The following is a 21,568-nucleotide window of genomic DNA, read 5'->3' as shown; positions in this document are numbered from 1 at the left end:
CTGAGAAGAGGAACCAGGAAATGATTTTTAAAGAGGTCGTAGTCAGCATTAACAGCAGAAAATTAGTTGCTGCTAGAAAATTTTTCAGAGCTACTCACCCAATTACTTTACAGTTGAGAAGAGTTATTTCAAAATAATCAGCTATGTATTCAATAGCAAATCTACCAATAGAATTGGGACCATTTTTAGAAGAAAAAGGTGAATGGATTAAAATAAGAGTAGTTTATAAAGTATTCTTACATTCTACAAGTGTTTTTTTTTTTTAAATTACATGTTGAGAGTATACAATTTTATACAATTAAAAGCAAAACAGGAAACACACATAGAGTGAGGGCTTTGTCAGCAAGATCAATGACTACACAAGTGACTGCATCTATCAAGGATGTGAGACAGAAGCATAAATGTTAAAAGAAGAAAGACACAGATTATATTCACACTATATTTAAAATAAAAACTACCAAAGGCATTAAAGATAAAAAGAGGAAAATAAAAAAGGAAACAAAACTATTTCAGGGTAGGGGCATAGTTTAAATATTTGGTATTTGCCTTCTCAATGATGCACTCTGTATTAATCCATTTTCACACCACTATAAAGAAATGCCAGAGACTGGATAATTTTTAAAGGAAAATGTTTAATTGACTCACAGTTCCATGTGGCTTGAAAGGCCTCAGGAAACTTACAATCATGGTGAAAGACAAAGCAGGCACATCTTACATGGTTGCAGGCAAAAGCGAGCAAAGAGCGAAGTGGGAAGAGCCCCTTATAAAACCATCAGATCTCGTGAGAACTCACTCACTACTATGAGAACAGCATGTGGAAACCATCTCCATGATCAAATCACCTCCCTTCATTGACACATGGGGATTACAATTCTAGATGAGATTTGTGTGGGGACACAGAGGCAAACCATATCACACTCTAAGCAAAAAGTAACTATAGTAACAAAAATTGTGGTGAAGGAATGTAATATATTGAAAAAGTCAGGGTTGTTTTTACTAAGATTCATGCTATAAAAAAAAATTGTGGCCAGAAGAAGAAAAACAAATACCTACAGATACTTAGAAAAGAAAAGAAAAAACAGATCTTGCTACCTTTTTTCTGTACTGGTTTCCTTAAATTCATATTGTTACTTTTAACTCCTGTACATTGTAAAATGTTTCTGAGGAGATAACTTGGTTTGAAGGCTGCTCCTGGCTGTCATAGTTGAGTATTTATTTATAATCTCCTCCTCTAATTCCTGAGACATCCAGTTTTTAATTCATGCTGGAAAGAAAACATTCTTTGCATTTTTTTTTCTTTTTTTTGAGATGAAGTCTTACTCTGTCTCCCAGGCTGGAGTGCACTCCCCTCTTGCGGAGGCCTGTGGTGTTTCCTGCCAACCCACTCACTTCTGCCAGGAACATCTCCAGCCTCTTCTAAGAGGAGGGTTGATTATTACAGGGAGTCTATTGGTCCTGAAGGAAAATTTCCCTCCTTCTTTCCCAGTGATCAGCATATACTCAGAGGTATCAGCAAAGTAGTTTTGAAAGAGTTCAGATCCCAAAAGACCTTTCTGCACATTATCCCTAGGGCGATGATGACTGATTTCCAACCAATAAATAAGAGGAATCACTTAAATGATTCATCCCAGTTATGTCTCCCACCTACAGAGAGAAGCTGTGGTAACAATACTCATTGCTGAAAAACATTTTTAAAGGAAAATTCTTTCTAAACAGACACCCAGCTATACTAATAGTCTTTTATCAATTATTGGGAGAAAAAGAAAATTTTTTAAATCTTATAGATTTGTGTGTGGGCAAAAGCCTATCTCAAGAATGTTAAAATTATTGAGACTGCTGACCTTCGAAATGTCGACTTGTATCTCCTCTTCCCGACACATCTGGTGCAGGTTTAAGTACAGATAGAGGCCCAAGGATCTATGATTATTTAATTTTTGTGGGAATTTAGATCACTTGTAAAGGCACCAAACATCCACAAATGTTTTATTGTTATTAAAATGATAGTTCTTGAAGACATGTACCCCTCCAAGTGAGCATAAAATGCAGTGATAAACACATGAAATTTGAGAAATATAAAATAGTGCATTAAATTTTAAATTCCTTAAGTATCTTCTGCCATGCTTCTGTTAATAAGCTAAATTTGACCAATATCACTGTTTTCCACTTATGATAATCTCTTTGCTAATGTGGTTAAAGAGAAACCACATTGCCTATAAGGTTTAAGTCAAACTATGATGGCTTCCTCTGTTTATGAAGTATTAATTTTCCCTTCTCTTATAATGATATGGCTAATTCTAAAACTACAGACTATAACTATCCAGACATTGTGGTATGTTATAAAGATAAACATGTAGGTTGAGGGAATGTAATTGAAGTTCAGAAATAAATCCTTACATTGATGGTCAATTGTTTTTTACTAGAATTACAAAATGATTCAATAAGAAAAGAATAGCCTTTTCAACAGATGGTGCTGGAACAATTGACTATCCACACTGTTAAATTAAGTTGGGCCTAAAGCTGTTTGCTTACTTACTTTAAGTACAGCCTAAAGGTTTCTCCATACATAATGAGTTGTAATCCAACTTGATGTGTGAAGAGACTATAACCTATTCTTATAACAAGTAGCTGAGTCTCTTCTGTCAATCACATGCAGCCAACTCCTCAAACTAAGTTAAAATAAGGCAGACTCTGAGCTGTACCTCATTTCCATTTTCTGTAAGTCACTTTCCTTTTTCTGTCTATAAATAGCATCTGATCATGTGGCAGCTCTGAAGTTTCTCTGAACCTATTCTGGTTCTGGGGACTTCCCAATTCATGAATTGTTCTTTGCTCAATCAAACTGTGTTACATTTAATTTGTCAGAAGTTTTTCTTTTCAGCAATACCTAAATGAATATATTTAGACCCCTACCTCACACCACATACAAAAACTGACTCAAAATGAATGGCAAACCTAAATGTAAGACTTAAGATAATAAAACTTAGAGAAGCCTATGACCTTTGTGAACTTGGGTTAGAATATGGTTTCAGAAAAGCGCAAAGAGGCCGGGCATGGTGGCTCATGCCAGTAATCCCAGCACTTTGGGAGGCAGAGGCAGGCGGATCACAAAGTCAGAAGATGGAGATTTGATCGTGGAGATGGTTTCCCCATGCTGTTCTCATAGTAGTGAGTGAGTTCTCACAGTGGTCCCTGCTGAAGCCACCATTTGTCACTCACAGTTCCAAATTCTCCAACCTCAAAGGGTATCTGAGTTTTGGTTTCAGACAAGGTAGGGAAAAGTAGAAATAACTACCCAATTCCCAGGCACTATTAAGTCCCAGGGTCAAGGGCAGCTAAGGCCAAGCCAAGAACACTATTTATTTAGATTGCATGTTTATTCAAGATGATTTTGATGAGGTGTAGTTAAGACAGGAAACACCAGTGCTCCTCTGATTCTTAGGTGGTACATTAGAGGGGCACAAAACAAGACCTGCTAATTTCTGAGATCCTTTTTGTTTGTTTGTTTGTTTTTTGAGGTGGAGTCTCGCTGTGTCTCTCAGGCTGGAGTGCAGAGGTACAATCTTGGTTCACTGAAACTTCCACCTCCCGAGTTCAAACGATTCTCCTGCCTCAGCCTCCCGAGTAGCCAGGATTACAGGCGCGTGTGCCAACACACCCAGCTAATTTTTGTATGTTTAGTAGAGATGGGGTTTTGCCATCGAACTCCTGACCTCAGGTCATCCACCCCCTCGGCCTCCCAAAGTGCTGGGATTACAGGCGTGAGCCACTGCACCTGCCCAACATACACTTTTGAATACTTTGTTTTTTGGAGCAGTAGGAAATTTCTGAAACTTATTTTCAATTACCAAGAGAACAAAACGTTCGAAACCCTGATTTCCTTGTAAAGAAAATGTGTCATTCCACCACATGAATGACAACAAGCAACATTTAAATATTTCATCTAAAGAATGAGAATTATCTGAATTAGCCAGAATGAAAGCACTCAGAACACAATGTTGTAGAATTTCAAAAGAATGACATCACACATATATCTATAGGCTCTTGTGTTACACATTTAGTTATTCAGCAGGAAGCTCACTGGCTACATTAACTGTTAAAGATTCCTTCTGTGGTGAGAATATAAATTGCATACCAGAAAACAGTGTTTCCCCTCAAGACACAGAGTCACTGAATTAAATATGTTTTGGTATTAAAAGTCCACCAAGAGTTATGATAGAAAAAAGCTAGAGGAAGAATGAATTTTTCACAATGTGTACACCAATGAAAGAGAAATATTCATCATTACTAGGCAACTTGAGCCAGTAGCTGGTAAATATCAGCAGGAATTCAGAATCTGATGTTAGAGCAGTAAATACCACAAGTACATCTGCCTGGTGCACAGGATCTTGCCTACAGAGTAAGCATGAAGAGTTTAGCATATGGTTTTAGGTTGCATTCTCAGGATGCTTTGAAGGTTCTGCCTGTTTCAAAATGAAGTTTTAAAATCACTTTACTGAGATAAGAAGCAGAAAAGCAGCCTCTGATCCTGGGAGCCAGCCTGGTACTCACCTCCAGGTCTTAGTGTAGCTGTGAGCAGACATGCACTCAAAGGTAAGCCTTGGTTAAGCCTGACATCAACATCAGACAAGGCTACTCTGTGACTGGGGTGGATCAAGACATAAATCAGACAATTTCATAATCATGTTTGAACATATGCAAAGCATTCACACTGCTCAGGTCACAAAAATAGAATCACTCCAGCTGCCCGATACTATACTCTCCAGGGCAAAGCTCTGCTTCCTTAAACCCTCCCCAAAACCACCTAATGCAAGCCCAAATCCTATATGCCCTTTCTAAGGGCCTCTTTCAGAGACACCCCACAGTCCCTATGCTGTGGGTTCTCCCTTGCTACAATGAACAATAAACCTAACTTTTTCAACTGCATGTGTGCTTTTGGAACAGAGGATATTGATTGAGATACAATTTACGTTCGATAAAATGCATATATTTTAAACATGAAGCTCAATGGATTTTGGCAAATATATACACCTATATAACCCGCCACCAAAATATAAAAATGGAACATGTCTATCACTTTTGTCACTTTCCAGTCAAACTTCATATCACCTCCAGCCCCAGGCAATTCAAATGACTTGCTAACTGCCTTCTTGGAGGTCTAAATACAGCATGTACTGCCTGGCTTTTTTCTCTCAGTTTATGTTATGTTGATGCAGACAGGTTTTGTTTTTTGTTTTTTGTTTTTTTGCTTTTCCCCAGTAGGTGTGTAGTCTGTTTCCTTTCTTTGTCAAATTGCCCAATTTGGACATCCTAGATAAGTGACGAGAGTGGACATCTTTGTCTTCTTAGTACTGATCTTAGACTCATGGATTCAGTCTTTCACTATTAACTGTGATATGAGCTGTAGATTTTGCATAGATTCCCACTATCAGGTTGAGAAAGTTCTCTTCTTTTCCTAACTTGCTTAGAGTTTTGATTATTAAGAAGTGTTAAACTTCATCAAATGCTTTTTATGCATCTGTTGGGGTGATCATATAGGTGTGTTTAAAAAATCTTCTATTCAGTGAGTTACAGTCACTGATTTTTTGAATGTTACTCTAACCTTAGAATTCTAGGATAAATCCCACATGATTCAAGTGATCCCACTTGGATAGGTTTGATCCTATTGATATTTAGCTGGGTCAGATTTGCTAACACTTTGTTAAGGAATTTTGTGTTGATATTAGTGAGGGATATCAGTGCATAGTTTGCTTTTCTTATATTTGGCTATTGTATGAGAAGATGTTGGTCGCATAAAATGAATTGGAAAGTGTTTCTTATTCTTTTGTTTTATTTTTTAAAACATTTGTGCAGAATTGATAATACCGCATTCTTGAATGCTTGATAAAATTCACCAGCAAAGCCATCTGAATCTGCAGTTAATGTGTTGTAAGGTTTTAACTACGAATTTGATTTACTTAATTTATGTAGAGCAGGTTTTCAATTTCTCCTTGAGTCAATTTTGGTAATTGTGACTTTCAAAAAATTTGTCCCTTTCATCTAGCTTATCATTGGCATAAAGCCATTCATAATATTTTCTTATTATGCATTTAATACCTGTCAGAAATATAATCACATCCTGTAGTTCATTCATGATGTTGGTAATTTTCTTATTCTAAAGAGGCTCACCAATTTTATTTATTGTTTCAAATAACTGGCTTTGGTTTCCACATTCTGACCTTCACTAGGTGATTGATTTCCACTCTTTTTTATTATTTTCTTCCTTGGCTCTTATTATCCTAGCTTCCTGTGGTAGAAACTGAGGTCACCGATTTCAGATTTTTTGTCCTATAATATGTATTTAAGGCTACAAATTTCCCTTTGTAGCTGCATCCCATAAATTTTCATATATTCATTCCATTTTCATGTTCATTCCATTCAAACTATTTTTCACTTTTTGTGATTTATTGTGATAAATAATACTTATTTATGTATGGATTATTTGGATGTGTTGCTTCATTTCCAAATATCTGGGAATTGTTTAAATATCTTTCTGCTTCAATTTTTTTTTAATTGTGTTGTGGTCAGAAATCAATATATAATTTCAATTCTTTTAAATATTTTGGGACTTGTTTCATGTTACAGAATATGGTCTATCTTGATGAATGTTTCACATGCAATTGTAGAGAATGTGTAGTTTCTGGGTTTGGAATCAAGTTTTATATAAATGTTAGGCCAAGTCGAATGATAAGCCTTCTATATCCTTATTAAAATTTCTGCCTACTTTTTCTGTCAAGAATTGAGAGAGAGTTGAAATCTCTGACTATAATTGTGGATTTGTCTATTTCTCTTTTAATTCTATCAATTTTTGCTTCATGAGTTTGAAGTTCTGTTACCAGGTTGTCTCAATTCATTTCTGTTGCTATATAGAAATATGTAAGGCTGGGTAATTTGTAAAGAAAAGAGGAGTATTTGGCTCACAGTTCTGCAGGCTGTACAAGAAGCATGGCATCAGCATCTGCTTCTGAGGAGAGCTTCAGGCTGCTTCAACTCATGGTGGAAAGTGAAGGGGAGCAAGCATCACATGGAGAGAGAGAGGTAGAGAGATGGGGGAGGAGATGCCAGGTTCTTTTCAACAGTCTGTTCTCGTGGAAATGAATTGAGTGGGAACCCACTCATTACCACAAGGTGGCACGAACTTATTCCTGAGGGATCCACCCCCATGACCCAAACAGCTCCCATCAGGCACCAACTCCAACACTGGGGATCCAATTTCAGCGTGAGCTTTGTAGGGGACAAATAGTCAAAGGATATCAAAGACCCAAAGACACATACGTAATTAGGATGTTTATGTCTTTTTCATGAACTGTTTCCTTTATTATTGTGGAATGTCTCCCCTCATTCCTGGTAACATCCCTTGTTTCATTTTATTTATTTATTTTAAGATGGAGTTTCACTCTTGTCACTCAGGCTGGAGTACAGTGGTGCGATCTTGGCTCACTGCAATCGCCACCTCCCAGGTTCAAGTTATTCTCCTGTCTCAGCCTCCCGAGTAGCTGGGCTTACAGGTGCCCACTGCCATGCCTGGCTAATTTTTGTGTTGTTGTTGTTTTAGTAGAGACTGGGTTTCACTATGTTGTCCAGGCTGGTCTTGAACTCCTGACCTCGAGTGACCCACCCCCTCGGCCTCCCAAAGTGCTGGGATTGCAGGTGTGAGCCACCACACCCAGCCATAACCCTTGTTTTAAAGTTTACTTTGCCTGTATTTTTGTAGTATCCTTATGTTTGTGTGACAGATCTTTATTCAACTGGGTTCCTTTCAGGAAGACTTACTTTTTTAAATCCAGATTAACACTCTCTGTTTTTGATATGTTTTGAATATTTCTATTTATTGCAAATATCAGTATGGTTAAAATAAATCTCTATTCTCTTCCTTTTTATGTTTTTTTTCTTTTTCTGCCTTCTTTTGAATTAATTGATTGATATTTAGTATTCGACTTTATCACGACTATTGTCCTATTAGTTTTACCTCGTTTTACTTTCATAATGATAACTGCATGGTTAGCTGTATGCATGTTTAATTTATCACAGTCTATAACTAAATAATATTGTACCCCTTCACATTTAATCTAAATACTTTATAACTTTATAATTCCATTTCTTCTTGTAATCCTTTGCACTATCATTGTTATACATTTCACTTCTATGTTTTGTGAAACCTTTACAAAACATGTAGAAGTAAAATGTATAACAAAAACATTTTAAAACAAAGCAAAACTTTATTATTTTTGCTGTAAATAGTAAATAACCTTTCAAAAGTTTTTTTGAATAAGAAAAATGTTTTAAATATATGGGTTATTTACAATAGACTTACCGTCTTTGATGCTCTTCCTATCTTTCTAAAGATTCACATTTTCACCTGGTTTCTTTTGGGTAAATAACCTTTCAAAAGTTTTTTTGAATGAGAAACATGTTTTAAACATATGGGTTATTTACAATAGACTTACCGTCTTTGATGCTCTTCCTATCTTTCTAAGGATTCATATTTTTACCTGGTTTCCTTTCGGTATATAGCTTGCTTTAATGTTTCTTGTAGTGCAGATCTGCTAGTGATTTCTTTCTGCTTTCGTTTGTTTGAAAAAGCTTTTATTTCAGCCCATTTTTTTCTCAAATAATTTTTTTGTCCTCTCATTTCTCTTACTTCTGGGGCTCCATTTACATGGAAGTCTCCTTGATGCTGTCATAGAGGTTCCATTTTTTCTGGTATTTTCTCTCTTTGATATCTCCTATTGCCATAACTTCAACTTCACTGATCTTTTCTTCTCTACATCCTAATTGACTGTTAATCCAATTCAATATATTTTTCAATTTAGATTATTGTATTTTCCACCTTTAGATACTTTATGTTGTACTTTGTTTTAGTTGTGGTAAAATATACATAACAAAAAAGTTGGTATTTTAACCATTTTTAAGAGTGCAGTTCAATGTTTTTAAAACATTGTTGTCCAAATCATCACCACTATCCATCACCAGAACTTTTTCAAGATCCCAAATTAAAACTCTATGTTCATTGAACACTAACTCCCCATTTCCTCCTCCCCTCTAGCCTTTGGCAACCACCATTCTATTTTCCATTTCTGTGGATTTTACTACTTTAGAAATATCTTATGAGTGGAATCATAGTGTATTTGTTATTTTGTGACAGGCTTCTTTTACTTAACTAAATGTCTTCAAGCTTCCTCCATGTTAGAGCATATTTCAGAACTTCCTTCCTTTTTAGGGCTGAATAATATTTCGTTGTATGGATATATCACATTTTGTTTATATATGCATCCATCTGTGTACACTTGGGTTGCTTACACCCCTTGGCTATCATGAATAATAATACAAACATCTGTTCAAGTCCCTGCTTTCAAATATTTTGTCTATATCACAAGAAGTGGAGTTGTAAGATGATATAGTAATTCTATTTTTGGCCGGGCGTGGTGGCTCAAACCTGTAATCCCAGCACTTTGGGAGGCCGAGACGGGTGGATCACGAGGTCACGAGATCGAGACCATCCTGGCTAACACGGTGAAACCCCGTCTCTACTAAAAAATACAAAAAAACTAGCCGGGCGAGGTGGCGGGCACCTGTAGTCCCAGCTACTCGGGAGGCTGAGGCAGGAGAATGGCGTGAACCCGGGAGGCGGAGCTTGCAGTGAGCTGAGATCCGGCTACTGCACTCCAGCCCGGGCGACAGAGCGAGACTCTGTCTCAAAAAAAAAAAAGTAATTCTATTTTTAATTTTCTGAAGAATTGCCATACTGTTTTCCACAGTGGCTGCACCATTGCCTACCAGCAGTGCACAAGTTTCCCAGTTTCTCTACATCCTTGCCAACACTTGATATTTTTTGTTTGTTTGCTTGTAATATCCATCCTGATGGTTGCAAAGTGATATCTTACGGTTTCGATTTGTATTTCTCTAATGATTAATGACATTAGGTATCTTTTCATGTGCTATTAACCATTTGTTTTTTGTTTATTTATTTATTTTCATACAGGGTCTTGCTCTATCACCCAGGCTGTTGTGCAATGGTGCAATCACAGCTCACTGCAGGCTCAGCTTCCCGGCTCCAGCCTCAGGCTCCCGAGTCGCTCAGACCACAGGCACATGCCACCAGGCCCAGGTAATTTGTATTTGTATTTTTGGTAGAGGTAGGGTTTTGCCATGTTTCCTAGGCTGGTCTTGAACTCAATTGCTCCACCTGGATTGGACTCCCAAAGTGCTGGAATTACAGACCTGAACCACCACGCCTGGCCGGTTGGCCATTTGTGTATCTTCTTTGGAGAAGTGTCTGTTCTCCTCCTTTGCCCATTTTAAAAAACAAATTGTCAATGCATTGTTGTTGTTGAGTGCAGGAGTTCTTTATGTATTCTGGGTATTAATACCTTAACAGATACATGATTTGCAAACATTTTCTCCCATTCTGGGGTTACCTTTATACTCTGTTGATACTACCTATTGTGTATTTTATTTTATTTTATTTTAGACAGAGTTTCACTCTTGTTGCCCAGGCTGGAGTGCAGTGGTGTGATCTCGGCTCACCACAACCTCCACCTCCAGGGTTCAAACGATTCTCCTGTCTCAGCCTCCTGAGTAGATGGGAGTACAGACATGCACCACCAGGCCCGGCTAATATAGTTTTTTGTATTTTTAGTAGAGACGGGGTTTCCCCACGTTGGTCAGGCTGGTCTCGAACTCCCGACCTCAGGTGATCCGTCCACCTCAGCTCCCCAAAGTGCTAGGATTACAGGTGTGAGCCACTGCACCCGGCCCTGTTGTGTTTTTTGTATCTGCCATTTCTATTCTCCTTATGCTCATGTTTTCTTTTAAATATTTGAGCATTTTCATAACAACTTTTTAACTTTTATTTTCTAATTCTATCATCTCTGTCATCTATGAATCTACTTCTAGAGATTATTTTTTTCTCTTCGTAATAATGAGTTGTATTTTCCTGTTCTTAGCATACCCACTCATTTTTATTGTTGGTGTTGGACATTGTGAATTTTACATTGATGAATTCTAAATTTTGTTGCATTTATTTAAGCAATATTGGGCTTTTTCCTGGCCGGCCACTTCGTTATTTGCAGATCTGTTTTGTCCTTTATAGACTTATTTTTAATCATTTTTATGGTGGATCTACAGTAGCCTTCATTCAAGGGCTGGTTTAGCTCCTCTCTTAATAGATGGCCCTTCTGGGGTCTCTACTGACTGTGTCTTCTTTTCAATAAGTTCTCTCTACTACAGCTTTTGTGAATGTAAACAGTTCATAAGCTTGTGTGTTCTAGGGATGAGTAGGCCTACAGCGCGCAGCAACTGCTGTCTCCTTGGAAGTTGTTTGTTCCTCTGGCCTCCTTGGAGACTTTTCCCATGCATGTGCAAATTGGGATTTAGCCAAAAACTCAAGAGGAGTTTGGAATCCACCTATATAAGCTAGCTTATTTTGTGCTTGGCAGCAAATGTCTCCTGTCATGTATGTATCTATTCCTGAATTTATTATAATTGTTGTATCATTTGAAGAGTACAGTCCTGTACTTTGTATTTAAAAAATAGATTTCTGGATACCTTCTCACATAAAATTGCACCTGTAAGTTATTACTCTGGTACACATGCTTTATTCTCAGATAATTGCTAGAGAAAGGTGAGTCTCTGCACAGCTCATGCTCTCATTAAAGATAAGGTTCAGCAGCACAATTTGAGAAAATAGAAAATACAATAATTTCGGAACTTATTGTAGGTTTTAGGTGTCTTGCTGATTTTTATATTTATGATATGAAATGCATGCAATCATTAGATATTATTAGTAAGTGGAATCTAAAGAAAAATAATTCTATTCCTTGTCATGCTGGTAGGCCAACTTAAAATGTGTTTTGAGACTGCAAAGCTAATTTTTGGCAAAATCTTTCCATTAGTTGTTACTTATGTGTGAATGAGGATTTTCTCAATTCTGGTTTAACTAAAGTAAACTACTGAAATAAATTGTATGCTATTACAAATTTAATACCACAACTTTTATTTACTAATTCAATTTAAAATTTTATGTTCTTTAAAAAAGACATAGTTTTCACTCATTGGTTTTATAAAAAATACACTTTGTAATTTTACATATCTAATATTTTTACTGATTTAAAAAAAGCATTTAAAAATTTATTTGCCTTACCAAAGTTCTAATAAGATTTCATTTTATAAAAAGGTTTTACAGCTGAAAAAAAAGTTAAAAAATATGGACTTCAATTCATTTCTTAGAAAGCTCTAATTTCTGACCATTTGGTTTGAAGAAAGGTTCTAGGTACCCCTAACTGATAGAAAACAAATAGAAAAACGTTTAAGTGTCGTGACTTGAATACTTATACATGATGTAATGTTATTGATCTCATTTTCTATTGTCAGAAAAAGCCCATCTGAAATTAAGAGGAAAATATCACTGATGGGACAGCATGACCAAAAGAAATGTTGACGCTATATAAATGTTCTCAGACAATAAATATAGATACAATTCCATTATAAATACATTACAGCATGGAAAAAGTAGTTGATTACACATTGAAATCAGTGTGTCTTAATGTGAGATCCACGAAATATTAAATGATCCACAAATGGACTTCAGGGGTTCCATGGATCACCCAAAATGGTATTGAAATGTTCTGTACATAAATACTTTTCTCTAGGGGAGAAGACCCATGGATTCCATTGAATACTCAAAGAAGTCAGTGCCCCCAAAGTGTTAGGTGTCAGTCACTTTTTAACATTAAAGGGATAACTTTTAAATAGGTATCCAGAATTGCACATACCTTTGAGCAAGTAATTTTCATGCATGGAAATCTATCCAAAGGTAATATTTGATGTAAGTAGACAGATATTTAATCATAGTAACGGTTAATATTGACTGATGGCTTACTGTGTGCTAGGGATTGTGCCAGGCATGCATTTTCTCATTTAATCTCCATTTGAACTGTATAAGACAGATACTATTATTATTGTTATATCATCTTAGGAAAATGAGGCTTTTGGAGTGTATAAAACTCACCCAAAGACACCGAGTTAGTAGGGTCATAGCATTGTGAAAATTTGAATCCAGGCAATCTGATTTAGATCTGGACTCAACAATTACAAGAAGCTGAAAAAGAATGCTTATCAGACTGTTTTATACAATGGTGATAAATGCTAAGTTATGATACAACCATAAGACACTGTACTACACAGCCATTAAAACTCTTGTTGTAGGAAAATGTTGATTGACAAATGGCAATGTTCTCCATAGATGGCTGCATGACAAACAAGAACAGTATATTTTGCTTTTAAATGCCCATTCTTGTAACTATATACATAGAGAAAGAAAATGGAAAACCATAGACAAGTTAACAGTGTTTATCTCTAGGTGATATAATTTCACATTATTTTGTGCTTTACTGCGATGTCCATATTTTATCAATTTAGATTTGTTTCTTTTGTAATTATCGTATAGAACACAGCAGTATTGTTATTTCAGTCCATTTCAGTGGATAGTGAGATTTGTGGACAAAATGTCACATTTAAAAGGTGGTTGATGTAACCTCATTTCCTCTCAATTTTTTTAAAATTTATTTTGGAGGGAGTGCGTGGTCATGGATCTTTAATATGTGATATCGGTCCCAGGAAAGTGAGTATCCTCAGGCATAATTACCATGTATAAAGCCAATACCTGTCTTTACCTTAAAAGAAGAAATGTATTGTTTTGAGTTACTGTTAAGAATTATGAAATTCTGCATGACACATAATGGAATCAAAAGAAATGACACAGTGTCAGACCTGGATCAGTAAGACATGGGATGTTGGGATGGAAAACGGTGATGCCACCAATTCACACATCCTTGGACACCAAATGTAGTAGGCCTTGTTATAACATTGGACACGCTTTAAAAAGAACTTTCAGGGCCAGGTGCAGTGGCTCACGCCTGTAGTTCCAGCTCTTTGGGTGGTCGAGGCGGGCGGTTCACAAGGTCAAGAAATCAAGACCAGCCTGGCTAACACAGTGAAACCCTGTCTCTACTAAAAATACAAAAATTAGTTGGGTGTGGTGGTGCACACCTGTAGTCCCAGTTACTCGGGAGGCTGAGGCAGGAGAATCGCTTGAACCTGGGAGGCAGAGGTTGCAGCAGTGAGCTGAGATCGCACCACTGCACTCCAGTCTGGCAACAGAGTGAGACATCTCAAAGAAAGAAAAAAGGAAAAAAAAAACAAAAGAACCTTCAGAAGGAAAGGAACTACACCTGCCCAGAACATTTCACGATGGTTTGTAATAATTAAAAGCACCAAAGAGAATCGTAAATGCAGCGATGCGAGAAAAGCAAATTGAGGGAAATTTCTACCATTATCTCACATACATTTTTATGATGCACAAGAGAGATTGCCATCTTTAAGCTACATAAAATATTAAGGCATTCTTTAATTGTGTTAATCTTCTGTTAGTGAGAAAAATTTCCATATTCTGTAAGCAGGAGATGATGACCAGAGATGAAGGAGACTGTTGTCTAAGGAGGTCCCTTCTCTACCCTCTGTCATTTTAAGTGCTATCCTCCTTTGAAAGTGAATCATTTTAGTAAGCTAAATAATCTTGATGTTGGGGTGTGAGTGTGTGTGAGTGTATAAGTATTTATGTGTTTTGTATACTGGGTGTGTATAAGTGTGTTATAAGTATAGGTGTATTATGTATGTTTACATGTACATTGTGCATATAAGTGTGTATGTATTATGTGTGTGAGTTTGTGTTTAAGTGTGTTATGAGTGTGTTGTGTGTATAAGTGTGCATTGTGGGTTCATTGTCATGGTGTATGCATGTGTGTGTAGAGGTGTGTGTATACATGTTATGGATATTATGCATTAAGTGTGTCTTTTGTGTGTTTGTGTGGTGTGTACATGTGCATGATATCTAGAGTGATAAAATTGTACCTCCTGGGTCCTTATCAGTAATCCAGTTTTTGGCTATGTCTATAGATGTGAGGTAGGGGTATCTCTTGCTGAGAGGTGAAGCCGGTTGGGCTTCTGGGTCGGGTGGGGACTTGGAGAACTTTTCTGTCTAGCTAAAGAATTGTAAACACACCAGTCTACGCTCTGTGTCTAGCTAAAGGTTTGTAATCAGCATTCTGTAAAAACACACCAATCAGTGCTCTGTGTGTAGCTAAAGGTTTGTAAATACACCAATCAGCACTCTGTAAAAATGGACCAATTAGCACTCTGTAAAATGGACCAATCAGGGCTCTGTAAATTGGACCAATCAGCAGGATGTGGACGGGGCCAAATAAGGGAATAAAAGCTGGCCACTTGAACCAGCAGCGGCAACTCGCTGGGTCGCCTTCCATGGCGTGGAAGCTTTGTTCTTTCACTCTTCGTAATAAATCTTGCTGCTGCTCACCCTTTGGGTCCGCATTACCTTTATGAGCTATAACACTCACTGAGGTCTGCCACTTCACTCCTCAAGTCAGGGAGACCAGGAACCCACCGGGAGGAACAAACAACTCCAGACGCGCCAACTTTAAGAGCTGTAACACTCACTGTGAAGGTCTGCGGCTTCATTCCTGAAGTCAGCAAGACCACGAACCCACTGGAAGGAAGAAACTCCGGACACATCTGAACAGCTGAAGGAACAAACTCCAGACACACCATCTTTAAGAACTGTAACACTCACCGGACCAATTCCGTACACGTTGCTACTAAGTAAATAGCGTGTTGTGAGTGTGTATTGTGTGCTCCCAGTGCCTGTATAAGACACAGGCTGTGACCAGTTTTCATTGATTAAATGACTATTAGAGGACATTTCTTAAGCAGGTACTGTTTTTAGATGGGTTGTTGAGTGCAGCAGGGAAGTCCGCTTTCATCCTGTGTCTGAGGGTGATGGACCACCTACTACTTCAAGCATTTTGGTTCAATTCCACCTAGGCTGAATTTGGAGATCTGACCTAGCTAGGAAACTCCTTCCTTACTTGGAACAGATGTACAGAAAAGATACGTTTATAAACACCTCCTTGTTGTTTCTGTGTAACTATTACTGAAAAACCACTTCCTTTGCTCCCCCTCATCTTAAATCACATCTCGGCTGCAATTCAAATAATCCACTGTGTTGGGCCGCCTTGTCTGTGAAGTAATATGGATACAGTGCCATCTAGTGACCAGAAAGAAGACAGCAGAAACCCAGTCCGAAGGGTTCCACAGGAGTCTTCCATGTTTGCAAACAGACATGTTGAGTTTGGGCAATAGAGATGGGAGGAACAATTATTACCAAATTCACAAAATCAAGTTTGCCCTTCTATAAATACCTACCTGTTTCAGAGAAAAAGACTTGGCTATTTGAAAAATTCAATACCTGTTCAGCAATAAGATATAAACATTTTTCCAGTTTTACACAACTATGGCTCACATGATCAAATATAAGTAAAAAAAACTTTTTGTTCTTGTGACAGAATATTTTTTCTTTTTTTTTTTTTTTTTTTTTTTTTTTTTTTTGAGACGGAGTCTCCCTCTGCCGCCCAGGCTGGAGTGCTGTGGCCAGATCTCAGCTCACTGCAAGCTCCGCCTCCCGGGTTCACGCCATTCTCCTGCCTCAGCCTCCCGAGTAGCTGGGACTACAGGCGCCCGCCACCTCTCCCGGCTGACAGAATATTTTTTCAAACAAATAACATTTTCCTATAGATTTGTGCAATACATTTAGATTTGTATTTTCTGTAGAAAACATTTCTTAATAGAATACTTTAAAACTTTTTGGAGAGGGTACATTACAATATGTTCTGACTTTTTGACATCTAGAGTGATAAAATTGTACCTCCTGGGTCCTTGTCAGTAGTCTGGATTTTGGCTACCTTTATAGATGTGATGTAGCAGTATCTCTTGCTGCTAAGTAACTAGTGCCAGGCTAGACTAACACCAGGAGGGACATGACATTGCTGACAGAGATCCTGCAGTCATCTTTAGGCAACAGATGGGGCAAGGTGGCCACTGAGGCCTGGAAAATTAATCACTATGTCTGAGGTCAAATGATGATCAAATATAATATTGGTTCTCTGGCCTATAGTTTTGGGGAATACGGAACTTTTAAATATGGTGTGTGCACTATGCTCGCTCTCTCTGTACATTTGAGAAAAGAACAGGAAGGAGGAAAAGTAAGGAGTGGTGGCATGGTTTCAGTCATGGTACATATTTCTGGATTTACATTGCCCCCTTGGGATTTTGTAGGTAGGTGGAGCTTCACAGGGCTGCTGCTTTTAATAAACCCGATGCACACCCAGCTTCTCTTCCCACTTCCACTTAGTGGAGACGTAAGTGCTGATAGCTCCAGGGAGAGGCATAATTCTTAGATAATATTGGTCCAGAAAGTTTTGTTATGAATTAAGAAAAGTATTTGAGAAGTTTGATGTGATCTTCACTGCTTTCTATTTTCTGAGTCTTTCTTACCCATAAGGTATCCTTCCTGTTTGCATCTCCTCTGGTTCTTTTTACTTTTTCCAAAAGAGCTTTCCTCAGTGTTTTCCTCTTTACATTCTTTCCCTGAATGTAACATCTCCAACTATCACCAAAATTCCGACGACTCTGGAATCTCTGTCCAACTCCAGTGTCTGTCTCAAATTCCAGCTCCACTTACTTGTTGGATACCTCTCACTTTTTCCACCATTCAGAACTACAGACGTTGCCTGTCCAAAACCAAGCACCAATCTGCTCATGTGTCCTTTCCTCTGGGTGGCCCACAGTCTCCCAACTGACTCTGCATTCTGCCCTAATGAACCTCTTGTTCTTTGCTTTCCACAGCCAGTTGTGCTGTTTGGAGGTTGAGCGCTTCCTCTCACATATCCCCGTCCTCTTTATTCTTGCTAGGAAAGCTGATTTTAAAAAATTTCTCCTCAGTGGCTCCAGTTTTCCCTTCTCAGATCTACTTGACATACTAAATAATATGGCACTCTGTTATGGTCCGCCTTGTTTTTTATGGACTAAGTTGTGTCCCCCTCAAATTTATATGTTGAAGTCCTAACACCCAGCCTCTCAGAACAGGACTGTATTTGGAGATAGGGCTTTTACAGAGGTGATAAGGAAAAATGAGGTCTTATGGGTGGGCTGATATGACTTCATTTTACTTTAAGTACCTCATAAGAGGAAATGTAGACACAGACACATACAGAGGGGAGACTATATGGGACACAGTACAAGACAGGGAGAAAGGCCTCAGGAGAAACCAGCTCTGCAGACACCTTGATCTGGTTGATCTTGGATCTCTCACCTCCAGGCTGCCTTTGGACTCCATCTGCAACAGCAACTCTTCTCTGGGTCTGCAGCCTACTGCCCTGCCCTGCACAATTCAGACTTGCCAGGCTCCACAAGCATGTGAGCTAATTTCTCTCCTTCTTTGTTTCCTTCCTTCCTTCCTTCCTTCCTTCCTTCCTTCCTTCCTTCCTTCCTTCCTTCCTTCCTTCCTTCCTTCCTTCTTTCCTTCCCTCCTTCCCTCCCTCCCTCCCTCTCTTTCTTCCCTCCCTCCCTCCCTTCCTTCCTTCCTTTTTTCCTTCTTTCTCTTTCTTTCTCTCTCTCTCTTTCTTTCTTTCCCTCTCTCTCTCTTTCCCTCCTTCCTTCCTTCCCTCTTTCCTTCCTTCCTTCCTTTCTTCCATTATTTTTGTTCTTTTTTTTTGAGACAGAGTCTCGCTGTGTCACCCAGGCTGGAGTGCAGTGGCATGATCTTGGCTCACTGCAACTTCCACCTCCCAGGTTCAAGTAGTTCTTTGCCTCAGCCTCCTGAGTAGCTGGGATTACAGGTGCCCACCACCACACTGGCTAATTTTTTTTGTATATGTGTGTGTGTGTGTGTGTGTGTGTGTGTGTGTGTGTGTGTGTGTGTATTAGTAGAGCCAGGGTTTCACCATGTTGGCCAGGCTGGTCTTGAACTCCTGAAGGAGAAGGAGAAGGAAAAGGAAAAGGGGAATGGGGAGGGGAAGGAGAAGGGGAAGGGGAGGAGGGAGGAGGAGAAGAAGAGGAAGATAAGAAAAAGTAGAAGAACAAGGAGGAGGAGGAGGAGAAAAAGGAGGAGGAGAAGAAGAAGAAGAGGAAGAAGGAGGAGGAGGAGAAGAAAAATAAGAAGAAGAAGGAAGAGAAGAAAAATAATAATAATACAAATAATAATAATAATAATTGCTGTTCAGGGGGGATTCAAATCCAGCAATTTCTTTGATCTCCCTAAGCTTCCATTTCATCATCTATAAAATGGGAATAATTCATTCAATCATTCTACAAAAACTTACTGAAGAATTCTTAATGATACAAATACATTCATGATGTTGTAAATTCAGAGTGGCTTAGTAAAGGGAGACTTGTAGTTTCTAGATGCTGTTGCTCTTTACTAAGAAGATTGAAGGAAGAGAAAATTCACTGGAGGGAGCGAATCCAGAACTTCATCTGGGCCATGTCCAGGTTGAGATGTCTCTTAGATATCCAAGAAGAGGCAACAGCAAAGCAGCGGGATATACACAAGTGGAGTCCTAAGAATAGGATGGGTCTAGAGACAGAAATTTGGGGAAAAAAATGTATTTACAGTCATGGAATAAAAAAATGTGAATTTAGATGTGTGGTGTTAACACGGGCCAATCAGAAAAAAAACTTCAAAAAGAAATTTGTGATCAGCTTTGTGAAATATGACCAACTTACAAGATGGCAGTGTGAGGAGCTCTGAACCCACTCTCCTGGGAAACAAGCATAACTCGTTAAGAAAAAAAAAAAACTATTTGGAAAAACGAACACATTTAAAGCCTGTGGAAATTGTCTGAAGGACATACAGCGAAAGAAGGCATTTTTATTTATTTATTTTTTAAACCTACTAAATCTTGGTAAAAACAGCAAGAGTCCATGACATTTGAGCTATGTTCTACTCCCTGTGTCCCTGCATACAACCCCTAAAATCCTTGCAATCTTCCTCACTACATCCCCACCCCCAATCCCAACTCAGCTTGGCAGAAACTCCACTCCAGACAGGTTTGGACAAAAAGACAGGACTTTCTCTTCCCTCAGCTTGCAACCATGGGATATGGTATTTCACTGGGTGACACAGGACACCAGCATTTCCTATCTCTTCCAACTCCACATTTAAGAGGCGAAATTTCTGGTGAGTGTGACCAAGAGGTCAAAGTCTCCTTTCCTCCACCCAGGTTCTACTCACAGTGTGGAGGCTCTATCCCAGGAGGAATCCTGGGTTCCCAACTGTCCTCACATGAGCTCACTTGGAGAACAGAGATTGCACTCTGGGAGAGGAAAGCCAAGAAGATTAGAAGTTGCCATCCCACCCAACACTGAATGTATGGCTCAAATATTTTGGCTAGAGAGAAAGATGTTTCACAGGAACAGAGAGTTCCAAAGATACCACCAAAGCAACTGATTTTATGTGAAAGTATGGTGAAGTTCAAGCCTCAGAACAGTCTCAAAAACCATGCTGTTCATTAAGAGCAACAAGCTAAACCATAGGCCATGGAGTTTATCAGAGAGAATTATGAAAAGAGACAACTTAGAAGAGCCCTCCTGGGTCAGAACAAGCCTTAAAGACAGTCCCCAGACTACCCCTGCCTGAAATCAATGGGAGTAGACTGTGGAGCAAGGTATGCCCCAGGGCACAAGCAAAAATAATAGAGCAATCAGCCAGCAATTACTGGGTGTGATGTGAAATGAAGCAGACAGCTTATTAGAGAAATGAGGGAAAGAGACAGTTAAAGAGAGCTGTGCTAAAGCCATGTCATCCCAGGGGGTTGTGTGCAAGGCCAAGCCTGAACCTTCTAAGGTATGACACCAAAGGCTTCAAAGGCTTCACTTGGTAAAGGAAATAGATTTCATTAAAATAGTCTAGCAAATCACCATACAAATGAGCAAACAGCAACAAAAACAAGACCTCTAGAGAGGGTGAAGGGTATTAGTATCCATAGCTGCTACATTATACAGTTGGCCCTTGAATAACATGAAGGTTAGGAACACCAATACCCAACACTGTTGAAAATCCACACAAGACTTTTGACTCCTCAAAAACTTAACTACTAATAGCCTACTGTTGACTGAAAGCCTTGCTGATAGCGTAAAAAGTTGATTAACACATATTGTGTATGTTATATGTATCTTATACTATATTCTTACAATAAAGTAAGCTAGAGGAAAATGTTAAGAAAATCATAAGGCAGAGAAAATGTCTTTACTGTTCATTAAGTGGAAGTAGATCATCATAAAGGTCTTCATCCTCATCGTCTTCATATTGAATAGGCTGAAAAGGAGGAGGAAGAAGAGCACTTGGTCTTGCTGTGTCAGAGGTGGCAGAGACAGAACAGGCGGAGGAGGTGGAAGGGGAGGAAGGAGAGGCAGGTGCACTAGGTATTACCTTTACTGAAAACTATCTGAGCATAAGTGGACCTGCGCAGTTCAAACTTGTGTTGTTCAAGGGTCAATTGTGTTACTGAGTGGAAGAAACAAATTCAATTTTTTATACTGTGCACTCGCAACATGCTTCTGACACCAGATGGAGCTTGGGGGGCTTTTCTCACACATCGAGCAAGTAATCATTTCTGCTGCA

This window comes from Rhinopithecus roxellana, chromosome 8 (genome assembly GCF_007565055.1).
Source record: "Rhinopithecus roxellana isolate Shanxi Qingling chromosome 8, ASM756505v1, whole genome shotgun sequence".
Lineage (NCBI taxonomy): Eukaryota > Metazoa > Chordata > Mammalia > Primates > Cercopithecidae > Rhinopithecus > Rhinopithecus roxellana.
Note: the sequence above shows the minus strand (reverse complement) of the source record.